The following is a 9,882-nucleotide window of genomic DNA, read 5'->3' on the forward strand; positions in this document are numbered from 1 at the left end:
AGGAGTCAATCAACGGTCCGGGGTTAGAAAACTTAGATCAGAACACAAACACAAGCCAAGAGCACAACTGCAAAACCAGAGAGTACGACTGGCGAGGTTCTGGGAGAGCATGCTCAATAATGAAGCAGAGCAATTACTAGGAAGATGGAACACCTGAGTAACCAGAACCTTGCATGGAATCCTGCGCTGTTGATCAACCTGCCAGCTCAGTAGCTCAGGAAAACACAGCAGTTCATTTCCTAATGTGCAAGATGCTCTGCACAGAGGAATCGTGTCACTGCCAGCTCAGTAGTGCAGGATATTGCATCAGAGCATGTCCTAGTGTGCAAGATGCTCTGGACAGAGGAATCGTGTCACTGCCAGCTCAGTAGTGCAGGAAATTGCATCAGAGCATGTCCTAGTGTGCAAGATGTTCTGCACAGTGGAATCATGTCACTGCCAGCTCAGTAGTCCAGGAAAGCCAGTAAAGCATCTCCCAGTGTGCAAAATGCTTTGCACAGAGGAATCGTGTCACTGCCAGCTCAGTAGTCCTGGAAAGCGCAGCAGAGCATCTCCAAATGTGCAACATGCTCTGCACAGAGGAATTGTGAAAACTTCAAAACTTTTTCCACCTTTTAATGTCGCCCATTATCTGTACAATTCAAATGAAAATTAAACTGAAATCTTTTTAGTGGTTGTATAAATATGCACACCCTTAAACTAAAACTTTGTTGAACTGACCTTTGAATTTTTGACAATATTCAGTCTGTTGGGGTCAGAGTCTATTACACGGAACATATAGAATTGGTAATCTTTGCTCACCGCTCACCCTTCCTTGTAGTAGTTCCAAATCTGTCAGATTGTGATGGCATCTGCTTAGTACAGCGCCCTCTTCAGGTCACCCACAGTTCTATAATTGTATTCAGGTCTGGGCTCTGCCTGAGCCATTCCAAAACTTAGAACTTCAACTGGTAAATCCATTCTTTTATTGATTTGGAGGTATGATTAGGGTTATTGTTGTACTGAAAGCTAAAATTCCTATTTCTCTTCAGCTTTTTTAGCCGAGGCCTGAAGGTTTTGTTGTAAACTGACTCATATTTGGACTGTTCATAATTACGTCCACGGTGACTAAAGCCTCCAGTTACCAGAAACAGCCCAAAAGCAAAATCTTCTTTCCACCATGCTTCACTGTAGGTATGGTATTCTTTTGGTGATGTATAGTGTTTGCTTTGCACCAAACATATCTTTTGGAATAATAATAATAATAATAATAATCTTTATTTCTATAGTGCCAACACATTCTGCAGTGCTTTACAATTCAGAGGTTCATATAAAAATAATCATAATTGACAGTTATAGAAGATAAAATAATTAAAGACAACCCTGCTCCTAATAGCTTACAATCTACAATGTAGTGAGGTGGGGGGTGACACAAGGTACTGGAGCTTATTTACGACGACGGTCCAGCCATCTCAAAGAAATGGGGGGATAGATAAAGGCCCCATGAGCCGGTGACCAGCCAATCTTTGTAATGCTTTTAGGCGTGGTGGAGGGAGAATTATGTTCTGAAAAATAGTGTAGGATACATATATATATATATAGATATATATATATATATATATATATCTATATATATATATAGATATATATATATATATATATATATATATCTATATATATATAGATATATATATATATATATGTAAATTGACTTTGATTAGGGAAGGTGATAGGCCACCCTAAAAAGATGTGTTTTTAGGGAGCGTCTGAAGCTGTGTAAGTTGTGGATCATCCTAGTTTCTTGGGGTAGAGTGTTGTGAATATTAGTTATGTTTTGGCTGCTGTTAGGCTCCCTCTGGTGGCCAGGAATGGTTTGGACTTGGACCAGGTGTGTTGTGCAGTGGGTGTTTCCTTTGCTAACTCTCTGCTTATTTAAATCCTGGTCTGATTGCAGGCTGTTGCTGGATGTCAGTTGTTCTTTGTATCTCCAGCCTGCTTAATCCTGCTCTACACCACATCTTCCCCAGATAAGTGCTTGCTCTTTATTTATTGTCTGGTTCTTTTGTTTATCTGGGTTTGTCATTTGCTGTGGTTGGTTTCAGTTTATTTGCTTCCAGGGATTTTCCCCCTCAGTGGATTGTTGAGGAACTCCCTGCAGTTCTGTGTGGAGTATAGCTCCTTTGGGTCCATGTGTTTGTGGCTTGTTGACTTTGTTATGATTCTTGTTTTCTGTTCATTGGTATGACAAGGGCACCTGGTATAGGACGGAGTTCAGATCGTGCGATCTGAGGGCCTTTTTGTACTATCAGGAAGTTGGTATTTTGCAGGGTTTTTCTCTGGCCACCATCAGTCCCTTTCCTGTCCTTTCCTATTTTAGTCAGCGGGGGGCCTCACCTTTTGCTAATCCTGTTATCTACCTGTGTATTGTGTTTTTCCTATTTCACGGCAGTCTTTGAATGTGGGGGGCTAGCTATTCTTGTCTATTTTCTGAGGCAGAGAGTTATTCATTTTTCCTACCTTTAGGATAGTTAGTTCTCCGGCTGGGTTCGCGGTGCACAGGATGTTAGTTCACCCCTCGGCTACTTCTAGTTGTGATGGTTAGTAAGGGGATGGCGGCCAGATTAGTTGCCAATGCTCTTGTCACCTTTTGCCAATGATTTGTGGTGGTCTTCCATGGTTCCGGATCATAACAGTAATGTTCCATTCTTTGCAGACTTCTAGACCAATTTTCTTCATGTCTTCTCAACAATTTTTGAGGGCCGTTCTATTCTAAGTAATGTCACTATTGTACCAAATTTAAACCACTCCTTGATGATCGTCTTCAAAGTGTTTCATGATATATATATATCTAATGCCCCGAATTTTTTTTGTAGCTTTCTGAATAACTTTCAACAATGAGATCCCTTTGCTGTGTTGTAAGCTGTATACAAACTATGGCTTGTGCTGTAAAGAGGATATAAAAAAAATCCTACGATAGCTACATTTTATATGGGGTTTATCAGAATCTCTATATATGATGGCAGCTGTGTACTGATTATTATTTAACATGACTTTAACTGTGATTGGCTAATTCTGAACACAACCACATGCCAAAATTATAAGAGGGTGTTCACACTTAAGGGGGCTTTACACGCAAGGACATCGCTAACGAGATGTCGTTGGGGTCACGGAATTCGTGACGCACATCCGGCCTCGTTAGCGACGTCATTGCGTGTGAAACGTATGAGCAACCGCTAACGATCAAAAATACTCACCTTATCGTTGATCGTTGACACGTCGTTTTAATCCCAAATATATATATATTACCGGTATATATTGTATATTATACCGGTAAGACTATCTTTGTAACCCATAGCAACCATTCAGAATCCAGCTTTCATTTTTAAACCGCTCTGACAAATATGAAAGCTGAGCCCTGATTGGTTGCTATGGGTGATAACTGAGGCCTGTTTTCTATATTAGAACTGAACTTTTACATTGATGATGAAGTTGGAAATTAATGTATAGAACAAGTTTGAATTTGAAAAGGGATTTCTGGGACTTGTAGTGTCCCAGATCTGAATAGTTGCAGAACCCAATTATCTCTATTCAGAAATATAACTTTTGTCATAGATGTAAGAAAAGAAAACTCTATCATCTTAGGCCAGACTTAGAATCTCTCCAATCATTTGTAGATTTTCAGAAAAACTTTCTAAATCGCTGTAGGAGCAGGTTCTATTTTACGACACGATGAATGCATTCAATAGGGTTTTCATGCAATGTCCTATTAGCGGGTTTATTCCACCTCTGAGCAGTTAAAAGCTTTTTCAGAAAGGTAACAGAAATATCCGAGAACATATTTCTTCCTTAAATTGATTCCGAAGAGCTGAGATTTTTTTTTTTATATGTTTAAATCCTTCCAAATTGCTGAGTTTCTGTGCAAACTTTGTTCTAGCGTATCATTACAGACAATCAGAATCGGGGGGCAGGCTGACCCTGGTGGGCGGTGGGTGAGGATGTAATGCTATGTCACACCATGGGAGGTCACTTGTCAACCACAGGGGTGGCGGAGCAAATGTGGGTCAAGGAGGCATTTTTATAAATCCGCCTATAATGAGCTAAGAACAACGCAGCGGTGTGCAGCCAAATCTTTTCATTTCCCCATATAATACAGTACAAAAAGTGCGACGAGTCCAGGACATGTTGTGGTAAAAAAAAAAATTAAAAAAAATTAAATTAAAGGCAATGTTAGATGTTTTTGGCATCTATTCAAAATGTGCTATAAATGTGTGATATCTCCAAATAAAGGGTCCTAGCAGGGGCTTAAACATAAAGGTTCCTTATGACCATCCCTCCCATTGACCACCAACTGCCATTAGGCAGCCCTTTGGGTTCCCACAATCTTGTTATGAGTACCTAATGAGGGTGACAAAGGGCATGCCTAACCGCTTAGATACCATGGTTAGTGTTACCATAGCATCTAAGGGGTTAAACTGCAGTTAAATTGCTGTCATCAAAGCTAACAAATGCAGCAAGTACCATGTCTTTTGTGTAAAATAGATGGCATTCACCAAGCATGACTTGGGCATAGCACTTAAAGAGGACGAACCACCAGGATTTTCATATATAAACTAAAGCCAGTGCTATACTGCCGCTATCATGCGGATTCTATACATGCCTTTAGTTGTGAGACCGAATGTATACTTTCTAAAATATAGGCAAGTAAAGTTTGTGAAATGCACTGTTATTTGATTGATAGGTGCAACGGAATATCTAATAAGTGGGTAAGGTTTAGCTAGTTATTTCCGCCCCTGTCTGCTTGTCTGTTCTACCTCCCCACTGTCCTTCCTCCTCCTTCCACCTTCCTCCTTCTATAATATCAGAGACAGGGGAAGGAAGAACAAGCCAGGAATAACTAGCAAAACCCAACCCACCTATTAGCTATTCTGTAGCAGCTATCAATCAAATAACAGTGCATTTCACAAACTTTACTTGCCTGTATTTCAGAAAGTATACATCCGATCTCACAACTAAAGGTATGTTTTTAATCAGCATGATTGTGGCAGTATAGCACTAGCTTTGCTTTATATATGAAAATCTTGGTGGGTGGTCCTCTTTAAGCCAGCTACATAAAAATCCATAATGGTAATTTTGGTATACACAATGGTGATATGTGGCATGCCATTTTTTTTATGTATAGAATGGCATAGTAGACTACTCTACTACATGCAGGGGAATATATTAAAAAAGTATCATTTTTTTTCTATGAGGGGGCATATAACCTTGAGTGACATGGAGTGCCATGAAGTTTTCATGGAAGGGTTAGAGCGATGGGTTAGAACAGTAATTGTAATGTTCTGATTAGAGATGAGCAAACCCAAACTGTAACGTTCAGGGTTTGTACCGAACATGGACTTTAAAAAACAGTGTCCAAATTCAGTTTGGGTGCTTTACGTATGCTAATCACTTGTTTGAGCATCAATGTGCTTGGGTACGCTCAGTGGTTGGCCAAGTACAAGCCCTTTTCAGTCTCCAAATGGCTCTCGTTGGCGGTAAAAATAGCATTTTCGAATGTAGTTTGTCCCAAAAAAATACAAAAAAAATGCCCTCCCTCTTCCAGAAGTGCTTTCTTTTTGGGAGGCTGCTTGCTTTGCAATACAGCCAACACTAAGTCTAAGGCGGGCTTTACACAATGCGACATCGCTAGCAATTGCTAGCGATGTCCAGCGCGATAGCACCTGCCCCCGTCGCAGATGCGATATGTGGTGAATGCTGCCGTAGCAAACATTATCGCTACGGCAGCTTCACACGCACATACCTACTCGGCGACGTCGCTGTGACTGCCGAACAATCCCTCCTTCAAGGGGGAGGTGCGTTCGGCGTCACAGCGACGTCACCGCAACGTCACTAATCGGCCGGCCAATAGAAGGGGAGGGGCGGAGATGAGCGGGACATAACATCCCGCCCACCTTCTTCCTTCTGCATTGCCGGCGGGGCACAGGTAAGGAGATGTTTGTCGCTCCTGCGGGTTTACACACAGCGATGCGTGGAGCTGCAGGAACGACAAACAACATCGTACCTGCGGTCGAACCGACATTATGGAAATGAACGACGTTTCACAGATCAGTGACATTGTACGCTTCTGTGCTCGTTCATCGTCGCACCTAGGATTTACACGTTGCGATGTCGCTACCGGCGCCGGATGTGCGTCACTAACGACGTGACCCCGACGATATATCGGTAGCAATTTTGCAACGTGTAAAGTCCCCCTAAGTATAGAAAAAAATATCTATATCATACAGTAAAAGCTGAAATGGAAAGATAAAGTGAAATGGCAGAAATCCTCATTTTTGGTCACTGTGATACAAATCTATTGATCAAAAAGATACAAATGTGCTAGCTCTCGGAAGCTGAGGAAATAAAAATTTAATGTAATAAACAGAAGTGGTTCTGCACTGAACCGTGCAATACCTTACACCGAAGACCTTAGAACAGCCTCAGTCCTCCTTTTAGAAGAAATGGTAATGGGTGCACGTGAACGAGAAGAGGAGATATCCAGAACAGAAGTCCATAAAGTAGAAAACCAAGACATACACCATCCAAGATCCAGAAAGTGCTTTTCTTTCATGTGCGTGCAGGTAAAATAGCGGGGAAGAGAGAGCCGGGTGCAAGCCCCCCAAAGACGACGGCCGTTTCGTTTATTGGACCTGTAGAAGCACACAAGGTGCGAAACGGCCGTCGTCCTTGCGGGGCCTCCACCCGGCTCTCTCTTCCCCGCTATTTTACCTGCACGCTATATGGAATTACATCACTTTCTGGATCTTGGATGGTGTATACCGTGGTTTTCTATTTTATGGACTTCAATAGAAATTGAAAGTGAAGAGGGGCAGACTGGGACTGTGTTGCTCAAGGGCTCTCATAAATTGAGAGACGGCCTTTGATACCTCTAATAGTTGGCACTGAAAGATACTTTTCTCTCTTCCCAGGAGAGAAGTAATTTACTTGTTTTGTTTTTTTCTACAATGGCGCATTGCCAAAAAGATTCCATTCTCAGCTGGTCTGCCTAAGGAAAGCCAATGCCCTGCCAAAGCGGATATCTATATACCATTCTGCTGGCTAAACATTAATATAGGCAAGTACCTTAAAATCACGGTGACTAATATTGCTAATCATGTCACAAGGCTCATAACATTGTTAGTACTGGCATACAGGGTCACTTCTTCACTAGCTACAGTGCCTTGCGAAAGTATTCATCCCCTTGGCATTTTTCATCTTTTGCTACCTCACAACCTTGAATTTTACAGGGTTTTTTTTAAAGATTTTTATCAGTTCCTGAAAAGAACATGCCTACAACTCGGAACATTTAGTTTTCTTTTTATTGTGAAGCAAACAATAAATAGGACAAAATAACTGAAAACTTCAGTTTGCATAACTATTAACCCCCCTAAACTCACTGCTTTGTAGAGCCTTCTTGGCATTTACAGCTTCATGTTCATTTGGGTAAGTCTCTAATGAGCTTTCTACATTTTGCCACTGGGTTTTTTGCTCTTTCCTCAAGGCAAAACTTCTCCAACTGCTTCTAGTTATTTGATTTCCTCTGGTGAACAGCAATCTTCAAGTCCAACCACAGATTCTCAATTGGATAAAGGTCTGGGCTGTGACTCGGCCACTTCAATGCATTTACATGTTTCCCCTTAAACCACTTGGGCGTTGCTTTAGCAGTATGGTTTGGGTCATTGTCTTATTGGAAGGTGAACCTTGGTCCCAGTCTCAAATCACTGACAGACTGAAACAGGTTTTTCTCAGAATATCCTTGTATTTCGCATTATCCATCTTACCCTCAACTTGAACCATTTTCCTTGTCCCTGCAGCCAAAAAATATCTCCACAGCATAATGCTGCCACTACCATGTTTCACTGTGGGGTTGTTGTTCTTTTGGTGATGAACTGTGTTGATTTGGTACCAGACATAGCATTTACCTTGGTGGCCAAAAAGTTCAATTTTGGTTTCATCTGAGCACAGTACCTTCCTCCATACATTTGGGGAGTCTTGGCAACATCAAAATGAGCCTTGCGATTTTTGGCTGTAAGTAAATGCTTTTTTTCTGGCAACTCTTCTATAAAGGTCACTATGGAGTGTACAACCAGTCTCTGCTTGGGGACTCTGCAGCTTTGGGGTCACTTTTGGTCTCTGTGCTACCTGTCTGATTAATGCCCTCCTTGCCCGGGCTGAGAGGTTTGGTGGGTGGCCCTCTCTTGGCAGGTTTGTTGTAGTACCATGTTCTTTCCATTTTTAAAGGGTTAAAATTAATTTGTAGTTTTAGTGCTTGGAGTAATTCCTAAGTTAATCAATGATTGGATGATTGGGAATCAACAATGTAAAAGATAAGTGGCGGCTGATTCCGAGCGCTCAGAGCCGGTAGAAAGATATCCTTTTATGTCATCTGTGGCAATAACTTCTAAAGGAATTCATTCATAACGCGGCCATTTAGCGCTGCACCTTTAATATTGCATTCCAGCTCGCCGAGTAATTGCAGCTTCATGAATAGGGTTCTGTAACTTAACTCTGTAGATCTAGATTGAAAGAAAAGTCCCTTGTGCTGGACGGTTACATGAAACTGAAGAAAGTTCTTTGCTGTGTGTGCAGGTTGGAGAACAAACATCTTACTACTTTAGTACATTAGGATTTAATTACAAAAATGTCCCGTCTGTTGCTGAATAATAAGCATTTTATGGGTTGTAATTAAAAAATAAAAAAAAAATGCCATAAATAATTTTTGAATATATAGCAGAAAATGGGAAAAATGTCAGGTTTTCTTTGAAGAGGTGTAAATAAAGGCATTTGCGCCATAGTTCACAAGCTCAGTTTGTCCCCTTCCTCCTTGGTCGGTGTATAAGACTACCGTAATAGTAATATCTCTCGTGGTCTACGGGAGCTAAGAGGTTAATTGTAGCAACCCTTTTGGTCTAGGGTAGTGATAAGTATTAATAATACCAAACTTGTTGTTGGGGAACTAGGGGGGTTTAGGTGGCCAATGCCTTTATTCTCGGAGTCCGGGGCATTGAAGGGAGTCAGTGTCATTATTCCTGATGGTCTACGGTATTAAAGTGGTCACTGCCAACATCCTGGATTGTATAATGTGCTAAAGTGTTCAATGACGATATTTCTTGGATTTGAAGAGGTTATGCAGCAGCCTTCATTTCCACATTGGGTGGTGACGCTGCATCGATGACCACTGAAAAGGTACGAGCAGTTTTCATGCACTATCCTATAAAAATAAGGTTTAATCCAGGCTTGAAAACTGCTTATGACACACCCACGGTGTCTGGGGGGGGGGGTTACTCGTCACCGGAGGGAGGTTTGGGATGTCACAGCGGCCAGGCCTGGTTCCGTGACCCCGGCGGTGTCAATAAAGATGGAGAGGTTATTTACAGGGGAGAATAGAGTTTGTATTCGTGACGCCACCTGTGGTTTGCGGCTAATATAGGAGCTGCCACTGCGTGAGGTATCCTCTGGGGCAGATGGTAACGCAGCTCGGTTGGGCCACAAGCAGAGCTCAGGTCCCAGGGAGGTTGGGAGTAGTAGTTTCCTGCTGATGTGCAGCCAAGGCAAGGGTCGGGCGCGGGAAGGATTGGACGACACAGCGGTTGCAGTCAAAGTTCTTTACTCACTGAAGTATCACCGCTTCTGGACTTCCGGGTCCCTCTGTCATGGGCTCCAGCTGATCCCAGATAGTTCGGAGGTCAGAGCCGGTGCTTTTCTCTGTGAGTCCTTCCTCCTTGCGCTGTGATGTGTGGGTCCCTGCGGCCTGAAGCTACGCTGAGACCCTCTGGCTCCGGTCTTGTTCCGTATGGCAGGCAGCGCGAGACTTTTACTGGTGCTGCTCTTTTGTCACGGCTCCTGGGTCTAGTATGCTGCTGTGCG

This window comes from Anomaloglossus baeobatrachus, chromosome 2 (genome assembly GCF_048569485.1).
Source record: "Anomaloglossus baeobatrachus isolate aAnoBae1 chromosome 2, aAnoBae1.hap1, whole genome shotgun sequence".
NCBI classification, from domain to species: Eukaryota; Metazoa; Chordata; class Amphibia; order Anura; family Aromobatidae; genus Anomaloglossus; species Anomaloglossus baeobatrachus.